At 39.8% G+C, this 17,454-nt stretch overlaps 1 pseudogene; it reads right to left on the reverse strand.

The window, feature by feature from the left end:
• Positions 1-9,680: 9,680 nt before the first annotated feature.
• Positions 9,681-10,292, reverse strand: LOC114074226 (annotated as a pseudogene).
• Between the last annotated feature and the right edge of the window lie 7,162 nt (positions 10,293-17,454).

The following is a 17,454-nucleotide window of genomic DNA, read 5'->3' on the forward strand; positions in this document are numbered from 1 at the left end:
AAGTGAACTTGAAGAACAAATCAATTGAATTCTTCAATCCTAGCTCAAATTTGACCTTAATCTCCCATTGTGTTCTTGAGAAAAGCTTTTTGCAATAGGGGTTTTGATTTGGAAGAATGAAGTCTAATTCTCGGTTAAGTGTTTTAACTAACTTAAAATAAATTAAAATACATAAAATAATTGTCCCCATATTTAATAGGCAAGGGGTGGAATTTAACAAACCACCCTTGGCTTGCCCTATTCTTGGCATTGAAACAGGGGATCAAACGATGGTCACCATCCACGGATCGTGAATGGATTGATGGCACTATCCTAGTCGTTCGTCAAATGAATCAGAGAGGGTTCTGCGGAGGATTTTGTGAGGAGACTAATTCTTAACTCACGGAACCAATCCACGCTCCGTGGATCCATTGACGCCCCGTCGATGGGCTTTTTTGATCCTTGCTGTTTTTTTCTTGAAAGCTTTTAGCCAATGTTTGCGTCCTCCTAAATGACCCTTAGGGCGGTCCTTGGGAGTCGTACCCGGAAGTTTTAACCCTAAACATGACCATCAAATTGAAGGGTTTGTCTACATGTTTTAAACCTCAAACAATATCTCCATTTCAACAACAACACATACAAACACCCTAGCACACAAACGACTAGTCTCCGAACGTCTTGGTCGTTCGTTGACGTTTAACCTCAAAACTACTTAAACCAGGACTAAGAAGTCATTTCTCTTTATTTTAGAAAGTTATTAACTCAAGACACTCATGTGAGTCTCTAATGCATCTTATTTCATTTTCGGGGTCTTACAATACTCCTTTACTTGGAAAAGCATTCGTCCCCGAATCACACTAAAACATTTTCTAGGTTTAAAGACTCAAGACTAGTATCTTACAACAACACCACATAAATATAAAATATACATATCTAGAAGGAACATCAACTCTATATATAAGAGACTCAAAGCACAACAAGAAGGTAGGAACGACATATACAACTCACCATGCATTAAGATTTCTCATTTCTCATTTTATATTGGAGGAACTTCCTTCTCCACATGTCATTATGCTCATCACAACATTTCTAAGTACATCATGCCAATTTCTAATTAAAGCACAATTATGCAATATTTTCAAGATCACATTTAAACATGCTCATAAGTCAACTCATACAACATTTAGGCAATTTACTATAGATTCACATCAACATGAGAAACCAAAACATTAAAGCTCGTTTTAACAATATAAACATAAAATCATGCAAATATACAAACTCATATGGGATCATGAAAACTCATTTTTAACTAGAGACTCCCAAAAAATGCATCATGCTACTAGAAAATTCTAAATCTCAAGCTTTAATAGAATAGAATAGAAGAGACAACATCCATCAGCACAACTATTTTTACCATACTCCCCCACTTGGGATAAAACACAACTATAACCATCCTGGTCCGACACCACAACAAGATCTCATCACAAAATACAAAGGAATTATAACTTATTGGCACCTTCATCCGGATTTTCTGCTTTGTTGTTTGGAGAGAATAGAAAAGAGTTTTCTTTGGAGCATCAAAATTTGGCCCACTTTGAGATATTTGCTTGGCCTCTCTTCCTTTAGACTAGTGTAGGACAATATCTCTCCTTATGGTCATTCTTCCCACAACCAAAACATCCACTAATACTGTCTAGACACTTCCCAAAATGTTTCTTTCCACAATTATAACAAGTAGGCTTAACAACTTGAGAACCACCACCTCTCTCATAGTTAGACCTAGGAGCACTAGAAGCATCTTGATTTGGAATCCTCTTCTTAAACGTAGGCTGACCTTTCTCATCGGTTCTTCCCATGTTCAAATATCTAGTCATCCTCCCAAGCTTAGTCTCCTCAATTATTGAGCATACACAATTAGTCTAGATAGATTCATGTCACTATGGAGCATGGCCGTACGACACTCTTCCTTTACTAGGTTGGTTACACTGGTCATAAACCTACTCATCTCATCCCAAGGGTAATACACCTAGGATGGGGAATACTTAGACAACAAGGTAAATTTCAAAGAATACTCCTCCACACTCATGTTACTTTGCCTAAGGTTTAGAAATTCTTCAAACTTCACCTCTCTTTTCTCACGGGAAAGTACTTTTTTAAGAATGCTTCCTTAAAATCTTTTCTCTCTATGGGACCCGATTCAACTGGCCAAATGTTCTTCCATTGAGTACACCACACTCTAGCAACTTTCGTCAATTGGTATAAAGCCAACTCTGCTTTATCCTTAGAACTCATCCCCATAACACTCCCCAACTAATAAAAACCATCTAAGTGAGTCTTAGGGTAACTTCTAGTGAGGGAATTTCATGCTATAAAGTGTCTATGGTGAAGCTAAGAAACTTCACTGTACAGTGAAGTTCCTTCACTGCAACAGTGCTATAGTTCACTGTAAGATTTCTTAAAAATTTCCTAAATTACTTAAGTGATCTCTTATGTATTTATAAGGTGTTTAATGTTGTTCTTATGATTATGTGATGATATTTAAATCAAAATATGCATATTTCCACTAAATTTTTTGTTTTTAGGATATTTATGCATTATGCCATACTTAGTACACGAGTTTGTACTAATTCCATGTTTTTATCTATCTCTAAAGTGATTCATAGGTGAAGATGCTTTTGGAGAGCTGAGCCTGGATTATAAGATCGTTCATCAAGTTGAAGTATGTCCTCGTTTGACTCGAGGGCATAGATGACTTTAATTTCCTTTATCGAAGTATAATAGACTTAGTAGTACTTATTTCTATTGTGTATGGTCCGTGTCCCAAGTATTCTTGTGTCTAAGATTTGATGAAATGAGACTTAGTATTTCCTATGAGTTTTATGAATAATATTCTAAAGACATATAGAATGTTTATGAAAAGTTTTAATTCTGCACTACTTTTTATATGTTTATATGAGATGAACCATATGGAAGGGCCTGTACTAGACCTACGAGAGGTCAACTACGCTGGTTGCACTTCGAGAATGTCATATCTTCTAGGGTGTGGTCGGGTGTGGTCTCGAGATATGACAAGCTTGGTATCAGAGCATAGGTTATGAAAGTGGTCTTAGGAATAAAAAACTCTCATCAAGTTACGTCTAGTAGTGTCTTGACCATCTGTGTGAGTCGCGATACATTTATGGGCAAGAGGATTTAGAAAGATAGAGTTTCCCTTCTTTTATACTCCTATGTCGTGCTGTAGAGTGTAAATTATGAGTACTCTTTTCTTATGGTTTTCCTTGTGTTTCTAGGAAGATGAATACAAGGAGGACACCATCTAGGAGAGTTGAGGAGAATGATGTGAATGAGGAGATTCTTTCTCGAGTTAAGCAAGTTCCTCAAGGTTCTCAAGGTGATCATGTCCCTATTGTGGGTGGAGGTAATGATGTTCCTGTGGTTCCCCAGAAATGACTAATGGGAAGATTAGAGAGGCCTTAATCACTTTAGCCCGAGCATTGACTACCCATGTGAATATGCGTCCTGAACCTAGAGTGAATGTTGTGGAGAGAACTATGACATCGAGATTGAGAGATTTTGTGAGGATGAATTCTCCTATCTTCCTTGGTTCTAAGGTGGGAGAGGATCCCCAAGAGTTTCTAGATGGTGTGTACAAGGAGTTGAGTGCCATGGGGTTTACTTCTAGGGAGAAGGCGGAGTTGGCTTTGTATCAATTGAGGGAGGTCGCTCAAGTGTGGTACACTCAACGGAAAGATAATAGGCTGGTTGAGTCGGGTCCTATTGAGTGGGAAGAATTTAATGAAGCTTTTCTTGGAAAGTACTTTCCTCGTGAGAGGACAGAGGTCAAGGTAGAGGAATTTATCAATCTCAAGCAAGGAATATGAGTGTTTAGGAATACTGACGTTCTCTATATTATCTAGATATGCTCCATCAATTCTGTCTGACCCTAGGGATGAGATTAGTAGGTTTGTGACGGGTGTTGCCGATCTAGTGAAAGAAGAATATCATACGGCTATGCTACATGATGATATGATCCTAGCTAGACTCATAGTGTATGCTCAATCAATTGAGAAGTCTAAACTTTGTAGGATTTCTATAAACTTGAAGAGGAGTGGTTCTATTGATCAAGATCAACCTAGGTTCAAGAAGAGGGCTCAAACTCAAGATGGACCTAGTGCTCCTAAGGTGAAACTTGTGAAAGGAGGTGGTACTCAAAATGCCAAACCTACATGTATCGCTTGCGAAAAGAGGCACCATGGGGAATGCCTAAGCGGTACTGGGAGTTTCTTCAGATGTGTTAAATGTGGACACAAAGTGAGAGATTATCCTATTAGAGATGGTAAGTAAGTTTCTCCTAATGTTTCAAAAGATGATGATCCAATAAGAGGCGTTTCTATGCACTCCGAACTAGAGGAGCAAAACCAGATGATGATGATGAATGATTATAAGTTCTTCTACTTTTCTTAGAGTATGAGTTCCTTCTAAGTGGGGGAGTATGGTGAGTAGTCGAGTTTTGATTGATTGTCTCATGTCTTCTATTCAACTCAAGCTTGAGAGTAAAAGTCATAGAAGTATGTTGCATGAGCATGGTGTTTAGAAGTCTTGTTGAAATTGAATTTCATTGATTTCTTGCATTGTGCATTTCATGATATTGAATATAAAATGAGTGTTTATTATTTGGAATGAAGGATGTGAGTTTCATGGCATGATGAGTTCTAGAATTTTTTCTAGTTTCTTGTTGTGTTGTGAGACTCTTTATTATGTGAAATATATGTTGTACTAGAAATTTGTTTTGTATAAGGTGTTATATTTTATGTTCATGAAATGCTAATTGAATCTCTATTCTTGGAATTTTTGGGAGAATGGCAAATGTAATTCCAGGACGAATGTTGTCCAAATGGGGGAGATTGTTATACCTCGAAAATGGCTTAGGTTAGATAGTGTCTAACATGGTTTTCATGAGATTTTAAGGTCCTAATATGGTCTATAATGTTGTATTGAGGCAGTGTCTAAAGATTTTGGTGCATTGGAAGCCAAACGTAATGGGACGACTAAGACGTTCGACGACTAAGTCACCTATGTTCCTCATGTGGGGTTATGTGACTATATGTGTGTTTCATGATTTAATGAGTTCCTTATTTGAGTTATTATAGTGTTTATAGTCAGTGTTTCAAGTTTCATGAAGTTTGGAGGTCAAACGTCCAAGAACGTCCATGACATTCGAAAGGTTTGCCTTGAAACAACATTGTGTGTATTGGAATGTTTGATCGAGTTATACGTGTTCATTTTGGATGAAATTTATGTGAGAGGTCATAAACTTGTATAAAAAAATATTTGGGTCAGAAACGTCCGGGAAAACATCCCCAAAGACCATCCATGGGTCCTTGAGGAAGGATCCAAACCAAGAGCCAAGACTTCCCAAAATAGTCCCAACGATGGATGCAGTAGATGACTCATTGTCCTTTAGACGCCCCGTTGATGGATGTTGTGGGTCAGGATATAGTTGTGGGAGAATTCAAAGCCAAGGAACAGCCTTATTCCCGAACCACAGACCAACAAGAGGGTCTGTTGGTTGGGAAACGGGCCGTCGTTGGCAAGCGACTATAAGGACTGGTTCCTGCGCAGTTACGTTAAGTGAAAGGGATGAAATGATAATTTTATCCAACGTCCAAATAAGATAAAGGGAGGTTACTTAGGGGTACTTTGGGTATTTTAAACATGTTTATATGCCTTAAACACTTGGGATAATTCATTCTTCAAAATCAAAACCCAAAATATCCTAGAAATTCTCTAGAAGTCCATTGAAGCCAAAACTCAAGGAAGAGCTTGGATTGGAGAATTTAGTGGTGATTCTTAATCAAATTGGTGTATTAACATCATTGAGGTATGATTTTTGATCCTTTAAACTCTAGTAACTAAGGAGCCCAACATTCCAAGAGTTTTCTAAAGTTTTCTAAGATGAACTTGTCCAATTTTATGATATATCCATGGGTTCTTGCCTTAAAGGTTTTAAAACATTGAATATTGATTCAATTTTTGTTAATTTGATGATTTAACTCAATTAAACTATGAAATCATGCAATTGAGGAAACCTAGTTTTTGACTACTTTATGGGTTACTTGATATTGACTTAATTCTTATGAATTCTAGTATAATTTTTTATGGGTTATTGAATGATGTAACAATTCTATTCAATTGATGTATAGTCTATATTTTATTGATAAATATATATTAAATTGACCTATATTGATTGAGTATGATAGTTGTTGTATTGAGTTGATGTTCATGGTCATGGGTAAGGGCCTTATGGTATAAAATTGGATGACTTAGTATTGGATTGAAATCGAGAGAATGGATTGGTGGTACGCTTCCCTAATTCTCTTTATTTTAAGTAATGTAGCTATGGTATTATGTTATGATTGGGGTGGTCCACTTATGGTGGCGGTGCTATGTAATTGATGTGGCCTTGTCGGCGTTACTTTATCTATTATAGTTATCATGGCCGTGTCGTTACTACTTGAAGTACTATGATGATTTGTTTAATGATATATGTGAAGTATGATCATATCTATCTTCATGTTAAGTAATGTGAAAGTATGTGTTTCTTCTATTGATATTTGGTGATCATGCTATATGATATGCTCAAATTATACTTCCCTAAAGAAGTATAAGCGGTCATATCACGTAAAGAACACAATTGTTATGTTGGGGTCAATCCCACGAGGAAAATGGTTCAAACTTAACTTTAGTCTAGGATTACGTCTATTCAAGTCCTTTCCAAAAACAGCTAATTAATGGTTTTTTTTTGTGAAACAAAATTGTTCAATTATTTCTAAGTAAAACAAGTAGTAAGATTAAGACTTGGTGTTTCTCAAGTGATGAAAGTAACTAGGGTGTAAGTGTTCCCCATAGGTTCATAACGCGGGAATCCTAGTATAACAATTCTTTCCTAGTGTCTTTCATGAAGAGTGGTAAGTTATGTATCTCTAATTTCTTGGTCCGGCAACTAGAGAATTTCACTCTGTACCTTAGTCCGGCTACGTGTGTTTTAAATTACTAACCCTTACCTTTCACCTCATATTAAGCATCATATTCGATGTATGACTTAGTTACTACTTCGCACCAATCAAAACTAGCTTATTAGATAGTGTATACTAAATCTATGTTGATAATTCTTTTCCTATCAACCACCTCCTTGGTCCGGCAAGTAAAAATAGGGCAAGTTCTAATGCGTGCACTCGTTAAAAAGACTTCTAAACGAAAGAATTATCAATACATGAAAGAACCTATTCTAGAATTGTTATTTAGGTAGTTTTACCTTGTTAATTACCCATGGTTCCCACAACCCTAGTTGTGGAATTAGTTACCCATGCCTAGAAATACACAATTCATAGTTGTTAAACAAGAGTTCATGTACTTACTTTGACAAGTTTAAACAAAATCCAGAACAAACACTTGAATTAACGAAAATATCTTGAGAATAGATTCCGAAAACTTGAAGTAATTCCCAAAATCCCAAGTTCAATTTCCAATAACAAGAGTATGAAAAATAGCAAAAAGTCTAACCCCAAAAACGAGGTTTTTAAGCCTTTTTATTATAATAAAGTCCTAAATTAAAAGGAGTTCTAAATAAGGAAAGTCTGTCTAGAAACGCGTCTTCAATCTACGACACCACTGACGGTCCATCGATGGAACGACGGACCATCGACTGCCTTCGTCGGTCCATACTTAGCATCTTCTTCAGCCTTTATACTTGCATCTTCTTTGATCCAATCAACGGACCAACAACACAGTCTGTCTATACACTTTTGGTCCGTCGATGCCTCCGTTGTTCAACACTTAGTTTATTCTTCAACTTTGGGTACTGGGACTAATCTCTGATCTGATCGACGGTTTGCCAAGACGGTCCGTCAGTTAGTCGACGGACCATCGAACCTTCAGTAGCCCCACACTTGGTCAGAATTCCTCGAGTTGCTTCAAGATGCTTGGACCTCCAGTCGACGACCACCACCTACGGATCGTCGATGGCTTCGCGGGTCACCTCTTCTGCACAATCTTCTGCATTTCTTTTTTGGAAGAATTTCCTGAAAAACACAGATAAAACCATTAAAATTACTACAAAAAGGCCGTAGACACACACTAAACTTAAGTAAAAGCACTGAAAGTACCGTGAAACCACGGTACATCAACACCCTCAACTTAAATTTATTGTTTGTCCTCAGGTGACACACTATGATTCACCACAACACCTTTGTACAAAAGTATCCTCATTTAATATTTCGCAATCATATAGTTATCAATCCCGATTATTTTCATTGCTTTCATGCATGATATCACTCTTAGGCTCACTCATGTGGATCAAACCATGACACAGACTCACCACGTCAACACCTCTACTCTTTTATCTCTCACAAAGGCACCAACTCTCCAATATTGCAACTAGTGTTCTCACTTCAAAAGATATCCTCCTTTTTCACACGGTAATTTCAATTTTAGTATGTGGATCATTATTCAACACTTACTCTCAGAACAACTTCACACCTAATTGATACCTGTCGCCATAGGCTTGCCCTTATTTTCACCACTTTAAGTTCAACATATTAGACTCCTAGGATAAAATAGGACTTTCTTGGCTTGTACCGTAGGCTCAGGGTTAGGTATGGTACATATGGATGCATTTAAGTGACTTTTTGCCCTCTTTGACATTACGGATAAGCGTCCTACCTCTTTCATTGTCGTTTATTCCCTATTCTTCCTTTTCTTGTATTCTTTGCCTTATTTTCTTCTTTCTTCATCCTTTTGTGCAAATGACTTCTTTTATTTTTATTATTATTAATATTTTTTTTTATTTTCTTTCACATTAATCTTCTCAACCCCACTTTTCGGAACATTACTCATAATAGCCACCCTCAACTCATGGTTTTTCCATGAGTCAAGGTACACAATACCCAAGGTTGGGTCTGGGCAAAGATGAGATTGGTTTCTGCATTAGCCACCCTCAACTTATGCGTTTGTCCTAAGTTGAGGTGCACATGTCCAAGTAGGGACTAGGGACAACACATTATACCTAGAAAAGACGAGTTGGGGTAGAAAAGAAAAGTCCATTGTAAGCTCAAATCATTTGGATCAAAAAGGGATTAATTTCATTTGGTTTTCTTTTATTTAGGCTAAAGACTGGCTAATTTGAACAAGGGCCTATGATCCTTTCCTTATTGTCTAACCGGGCAAGTTCTAGCTAGGTACCAACAGTGGACTATTCAACTTTCCTCACACTGAACACCTCATTACCCTACCAGATTATAGGACACCTAGTTTGAATGTTAGATTAAGGGTCATTCAATGGTGTATCTCTATGTCATGCTTAGAGACAACACATTCAACATCACTATGCCTAATCATGCAAGCATTCTCTTTAGAACGGGATATCATGGTATTTAGCCATCATGCTTCAGATTTCACATTCATACTTTGTACAAGATACTAAACATGCCGGTTCAACAGTAAAATAACTAGTCTCTTGGGGCAAAAGAACACAGGCAAGAAAACCCCAAGAGAGGATCGTGAGCTGGCTACTGAGACTTCACCCTAGCACCCACTTTCCATTTACCCCACCCCAACAAGAAAGCATGCAATTTCCCCCAATGCATAAGAAATATAAGACAAGGTGGTAGATGAAGCAAACCTGAGGCGCATAGAGTAAACGATCAACAAGCTGGCGGGTCCGGTTTCTCGAAATCCGCTCCATCAGTAGTAGGGAAACCATCAGTATTGTCCGCAGCAATGTCAGCACCCTCTGTGGTGCTCCTCTTAACATCATCAAGCTTGGAGCTAGACGCCCCATCAGCTAACTCACGCGCCATCATCTGCCGGGCATCCTCATCTAGCAAAGAAGCTCTCCTCGCGGCCTTTAACTTAGTGCACTCCTTCTTCTTAGCCCGAGCCTTGTCACTCTCTCTAGACCGGTGCCTCTTGGCACGCTCACGTGGTGGGGGCGGTGGAGCATTAGAGGTAGTGAACAGTGCAGCAAACACCGTGTCTTCAGTAGGCTCTGTAGGTGTGGCCTCAGACTCGGGCACCCGCACATCCAAAATGGCATCCACATAAGCCCTCAGACTCGCCACAGCAGCCTGAGGAGTCATTAAATCTATAGTGGGGGCAGGACGGGCGAGGAATCTCAACTCAAATGCATCGAGGCGCTGGTGGACCGCCAGAATCTGCCGCTCAGTCTTCTAGGCAATCTTCTTCTCAATCCGATCCTCAGCCTCGGTAATGGAATTTTGTATCCAAGGATGGATATGATGCAACAATGTAACCATCTAGGCCTCTAGCTTCTGAACCCTAGCAATCAGGATTAGTGCTGCTGATGGTGTAGATCGTTAGGAACTCGGTGCTCCACTAGTGCCTTGGCAGACTCAACCGGGGTGGTGTTGGTAGGCTCTGAAGAAGCATGATCAGACCCTTGGGCTTGCTCTACCATATTTGCGAGTTTCTCACCCAACAACGATCTACAGTGCTTTCAGTTAGAAATGAAGGACGTGCAAAATGGTCAGTCGATGAATTGACGGACCGTAGTCCACTTCTGGAGTTAGACACTTAGAAAAATTTAGAATGTAGTAGAAAATAGGGTTTCATTAGGAACGATGAACGTGCAGAACAGCCCATGGATCAATCGACGGACCGTAGTCTACTTCCATCATCCCAGAGTTAAACAAATACATGGTGCAGATATCGATGGACCCCATCGACGGTGATCGACGGTCTGTAGACGGAGTCTCGTACTATTGGTCAGACATAGATTTTGTTAAGCCATTTTTGGCACCCCTCAAAGGAAAATTTCAAGCATATCAAGACACATCATGTTCATATAGAAATCAACACATCATTTTGTCAATCCTAGGGCTTCGATTATTCCAATTTAAATCCTAGATTCTAAGAGACCATCAAGCCCTAAGTCGAAAAACTACAAAACACATAATAGAGTTCATTAGACACTAGCACCCCCAACACATTCACTTTCCATCATTCGAAGGGACAAGGGACCCAATTTTCAACAAGTTAATCATGCAATTTTGTCCCGTAGTCAAGATCCACATACATTTTCATCATTTTTTCATGCAAATGAATGAGAATTCATTGAGCGGATGAGAATGGCATACCTGTATGCTGTAGTGGAGTGAATGTGAGGATGAACTTTGATATAACAACACCGAGCCCGACTTCGAACACCGACCAAAAAAATGAAAGAAAAGGATGGGAATTTGGGAGAGAAGTGTTTGAGAAAATGAGTGATTTTTGGAGAAGATGGGAAATAAGAAGGGAATTATGGTGGATGTAATGTGGGAGTGAGTGGGGGAGTAAGAGAATAAGGGGAGGGAAACAGTTGGGGAGAATTTAAAAAGGTGGGGGTAACTGAAAGGGTGTTATTATAATATATAGCCGGTCGGGTCGGGTCGGGTCATGGGTTCTAAGGAACTAAGGATTCCTCTACGACGGATCGTAAGTCAATCGACGGTCCATCAACTGCTCAGTCGACTTATGCCCTAACATAGACAAAGTTAAAAATTCATACCTGGGATCCACGGACGCCATCGACGGTCCGTCGATGGGATGACGATCCGTCGATTGGTCCGTAGATCAGTGTACCAGACCAATTTCTGCAGATTTCCTTCGGTTCGGCCCCTGCACATTGAGCACCCAATAAGCCATTCTTTTTATATTTTCTGGACACGGACCCTAAACTACTCTTCACTCAACACTCTAAAAGAAATAAAAGAAAATCCACACATGACATTAAGTGAAAAACAAAATAATGCAACTATTCCTATAAAGACAAAAAAAGAACTAATCTTGGCTAGAGGATACATATTGGGTTGCCTCCTAATCAGCGCTTGATTTATTATCGTGGCATGACGCAAGACTCTTGATTGCTGAGATTTCATCAAGATGGTATGCCTCAACCACTTCATTCATATTTTCCGCATGCCCGAGATAGATTTTGATTCTTTGCCCATTTACCTTGAACCTTGCACCCTCCTTGTTCTCCAACTCAACCGCACCATAAGGGAACACTCGAATGGTCAAGAATGGACCAGTCCATTTCAACTTGAGTTTGCCCGAAAACAAGTGCAACCTAGAGTTGAACAAAAGCACCAAATCCCTAACTGCAAATTCGCGCCTTTCAATCTTTTGGTCATGGTACTTCTTCATCTTTTATTTATAGAGGGCTGAACTTTCATATGCCTTCAAGCAAAACTCATCAAGCTCATTTAACCCATATAATCTCCGTTCTACTGCTTCATTCCAATCCACCTTCAGTTTTTTCATTGCCTACATGGACTTATACTCTAACTCAACCGGAAAGTGACAAGCCTTCCCATATACAACTTGTTATTGAGAAATACCTATGGGAGTCTTATATTCTGTCCGATAGGCCCAAAGAGCATCATCAAGCTTCCTTGACCAATCCGTTCTACTAGCATTCACCGTTTTCGCCAGAACTTGCTTGATTTCTCTGTTTGACACCTCAACTTGCCTACTAGTTGGAGGATGGTACGGAGTGGCTACATTGTGGCGAACCCCATATTTCTCCAACAACCCTTTGAACAACTTGTTGAAAAGTGGGATCCCCCATCACTAATAATGGCTCTAGGGGTGCCAAATCTGGAAAATATGTTCTTTTTCAAGAACGCGGTGACACTCTTCCATTCATTGTTTGAAAGTGCTATGGCTTCACCCATTTTTACACATAATCAACCGCCACAAGAATGTACTTAATCCCATGAGAACTCACAAAAGGGCCCATAAAGTCAATGCCCCATACCTCAAACAACTCAATTAAAAGAATGGGATTTACAGGGAGCTCTTGCCTTCTAGAAATACCTCCATCTCTTTGGAACCTATCACATGCCTTGGCGAACTCATGAGCATCTTGGTGGATGGTTGGCCAATAGTAGCCACAATTTCAGATTTTATGGGCAGTCCGGTTACCACTATGATTCCCACCCACAGGCGAGGAATGACATGCCTCCAAAACACTTAAGATCTCAACTTTTGGCACACAATAGCGAATAAGACCATCAGCACAACTCCTATATAAATATGTCTCATCCCAAAAGAACTTTTCAAATCATGCATGACCTTTTTCCTTTGATGAAAGAACAAGTCCGATGGTACTATATCACTAGCCAAATAATTCGCAAAATTGGAGAACAATGGAATGAAGTCATGAGAAGCGGCCAACACATGCTCATCAGGGAAAGTATCATCAATTTCAGTCTTTTTACCCAACTCTCACATAGCTTCATCTTTTAATCGGACAAGTGATCGGTAACTTGATTTTCGGTGCCTTTTCTATCTTTCACTTCAAAGTCAAATTCTTGCAACAATAATACCCACCTAATTAACCTTGGCTTTGCATCCTTCTTTGCCATCAAATATCTCAAAGCAGAATGATCAGTATGCACTATGACTCTCGTGTCAAGCAAATAGAAGAAAAATTTCTTGAACGCAAAAATCACCACTAGGAGCTCTTGCTCAGTCATAATACAGTTCTTTTGAGCTCCATTAAGGGCCGTACTAGCGTAATAAATGGGTGTGAAGGATTTTATCCCTTCTTTGACCCAAAACTACACCAAAAGCAACCCCACTAGCATCACACATCACCTCAAATGGCTTACTCCAATCCGGGGAAATAATAATGGGTGCAGGCACCAACTTCTCCTTCAACTCACCAAACACTTTCAGAAAAGATTTATCACAGAGGATGTGCAATTTTTGAAAAAACCTTGAAAAATCTCTGGTAGAAGCCTGCATGCCCAAGAAAACTCCTCACACCTTTTACAGAGATGGGTGGAGGAAGTCTCTCTATCACTTCAACTTTGGCTCGATTAACCTCGATACCCTTCTCTGAGACGCAATGACCCAATACAATACCCTCTTTCACCATGAATTGACATTTCTCCCAATTTAGCAAAAGGTTGCAATCTTCACACCTCTTGAGTACCTCGGCCAAGTGACTCAAACAATGCTCAAAGGAGTAGCCAACCACTGAAAAATCATCCATAAACATATCAATAGTGTCTTTCACCATATCGGAGAATATCAACATCATACATCTCTGAAAAGTAGTCGGTTCATTACACAACCCAAAAGGCATCCTCTTGAACGCGAAAGTTCCATAAGGACAAGTAAAAATGGTTTTCTCTTGATCCTCCAGTGCAATAGAGATTTGGTTGTAACCCAAATTCCCATAAGGAAAATAATACCACCTCTTTCCTGCGAGCCTATCAAACATCTAATCCATGAAGGGCATCTGGAAAATGGTCCTTCTCAGTCCATGCATTCAAATTCTGGTAATCCATACAAACTCTCCATCTGGTCACTGACGTCATTGGAATAAGCTCATTTTTCTCATTAGGCACCACAGTAATTCACCCCTTTTTAGGCACACAGTGAACAAGACAAACCCAACTACTATCGACAATCGGATATATGACACCAGCATTCGACCACTTAATAATCTCCTTCTTCGCTACCTCTTGCATAGGTGTATTTAACCATCTTTGATGATCTATACTTGGATTATGATCGGGCATGAGGTGGATATTGTGTGAACAAATACCGGGTGGAATACCAATAATGTCCACAATAGTCCAACAAATGGCTCGTTTGAACCTCTTCAACACCTCTACAAGATTCTCCACTTGCTCCACATTCAAATCCGATGCAATAATTACTGGCAAAGTGTCACCCTTTCCCAAGAAAACATGCCTCAGATGAGGTAGTAGAGCCTTAAGTTCCAATTTGTGGCCTCCTCAATAGATGGTTTCGCGGGTGGAGACTTGCGATGTTTCATATGTAACTCCAACTTCTTTGGTTTGAACCGAACATCACCTCGATCAAGTGGCGCAACCAATGACCCATACTCTTTGATACAATCACTCTCAAAATTCATGATCACTGCCGCTAGTGCCTCAACACCAAGACGCTCTTCTATTTGTACCTCGGACGAACTGTCAACTTTGTAGGATATCACAGATATCGATTGGAGCTAACCACTCTGCCTCATGGACCTACAAATTTTGAAAGTCTCTTATTCATTGTTCAACCTAAACTTCATCTGCTCTTTGTCCATTTCAACCAATGCACGACAGGTAGCAAGGAACGACCTCCCAAGAATGATGGCACCTCAAAGCCCACCTTATAATCAAGAATCACAAAATTGACCAGAAAAATAAATGACTCCACTTTCACTAGCACATCATGGAGTATCCCAATAGGCCTCTTCATTGTTCGATCGGCCATCAGTAGCCGCATCGCAGTGGTCTTTGGGTCACCCAAACCCAAATTCTTCTGAATAGAGAAAGGCATGAGATTTATGCTTGCCCTAAGATCACATGATGCTTTAGAAAAGTGTAACAACCTGATTGTACATGGAATAGTGAAAGCACCTGGATCTTCTTTCTTTTGCACAAGAGCAATAGCACTCCAATGTTGCATCTGATCATCATCCTCAAAACTAACCAATCTCTTCTTAGTGACCATATCTTTCATGAACTTGGCATAACCGGGCATTCGTTCAAGAGCTTCTATCAAAATGAAATTGATGGAAAGCTGTTTCAATATAGTAATATAACACCGGTATTTACCATCCTCGGTCTTTTTCACCAATCATTGCGAGAATGGAGGTGGTAGTCTAGGAATGGGAGTCACCTTTTGGGGTATCTCAGCTTCTTTCCCCGATTTGTATACCAACTCACCACTAACTTCCTCTACCAGATCATCTCCTCTTCTCTCATCTTCTATGCTAGACGGCATAGATAGGTCAATGGTTTGCTTACCCGCTCGAGTAGGGACTGCCATACAATATCCATCACTTTTTGGATTTTGGATGGTATTGCTAGAAAGAGTACCCGGTTGGCATGGATTCACAGTAGAAGAAAATTTGGCAATTTGCAGTTCAAGATGCTTGATTGAGATTGCATGTGCATCCACACTTTTCCCTATATTCGCTAAATCACCTCTCAACTCTTTGACGTGCTCATCACTAGCATCAAACCTCCTCATAATCTTTTGCAACATATCCTCAACTCGCGACATACTACCTCAACCATCCCCACTAGCAACTTCCCGATTTTGAGTGGAACATAGGGCACACGCCGATCATTTCTGTTACCATAGTTACCCCCAATGAAGTTGTTGTCGCGGTTGTAGTTGCCATCTCGAACACAGTGACCCTCTCGGTTGTAATTCTCATAGTTCTGACCTTGATTTCCTTGACCTATGCCCGTCTGCTCATTCACTGCATAAGAGTCTTCCTCATGGTAAAATTCATCTACTGGCGGTGGTGGCTTAGTCAAATAATTCACCACATTCACTTTCTCTGAACCCCCAGTGACATGTTTCAATACCAACCCAAGCTCAATCCTCATTTAAGCCATCTCTTCACGAATCTCAAATGCAGCTGAATTGTGTGTAGCTTGCACTGCAAAGGTGTTTCTCCCAGCGTTCGACTTCCCTAGTGCTCCAAGCCTTGTTGTTTCAGGAGATTTTCTCCAACTTCTCCGCGATCCTTGCATAAGTGGACTCACCATAAAAATCACCTGTAATAGTATCAAGTACTGCCTTATTGTTATCATCTTGCCCCCTATAGAAGTACTCTTTAAATGATTCATCATCAATGAGGTGATTTGGGACACTTCTCAGAAATGAGGTGAACCTATCCCAAGAACTACTTACCGACCCCCCTGGCAATGCCACAAAGTTGTTCACCCTATCTTTGTGTTTAAGATTTTTTAGAAAACGGGTAATACCTTGCTAGGAACACATCTTCAACTGCTCCCAAGTATAGATCGAATAATAAGGCAACTTAGTAAACCAAATTGTGGCCTCTCCTGTCGGTGAGAGAGGGAACACCCTTAATCCAATGACATCCATGTCTAAGTCTGGCCTCCCTACATAACTCTTACACACCGACCTAAGTTTTGCGATATGAGCATGTGGATCCTCGGATGGTAGCCCCGAAAAAAAATCTCTAGCAGTGAGCATCTGCATCAAGCTACTAGTTACAACAAATGTATGACCCTGTGGTAGAGGAGGTAGGACAAGAGGCCCATCAAAATCTGTGATGTTAACATTGCCCCTATAAAATTCTTTAAGACGTGGGCCAAGAGGTTGCCTCCTCAAAGCACCATAACCAGGGTTCTCCACAATCACTTCAATGTGAGCATCAACAAGCGGAGGAAGTCGACGGTCAATCCCATCACCAATATTATCAGGATTGTGTGGATCGTTCATCTTGCGGAGTGTACGATTGAGTTCTGGATCAAATGGAAATATTGGTTCTCCTCGACTCCATGTACTTGGCATACACTATAGCTAGACCTAAAAGAGATAAAAACAACGAGAAAAAGTAAAATCATGAAATCATTGACTAGACTTCACTAATTGCTCTTAAAGTTAATATAAAATCTATTATCC

Source organism: Solanum pennellii, chromosome 10 (assembly GCF_001406875.1).
Source record: "Solanum pennellii chromosome 10, SPENNV200".
Lineage (NCBI taxonomy): Eukaryota > Viridiplantae > Streptophyta > Magnoliopsida > Solanales > Solanaceae > Solanum > Solanum pennellii.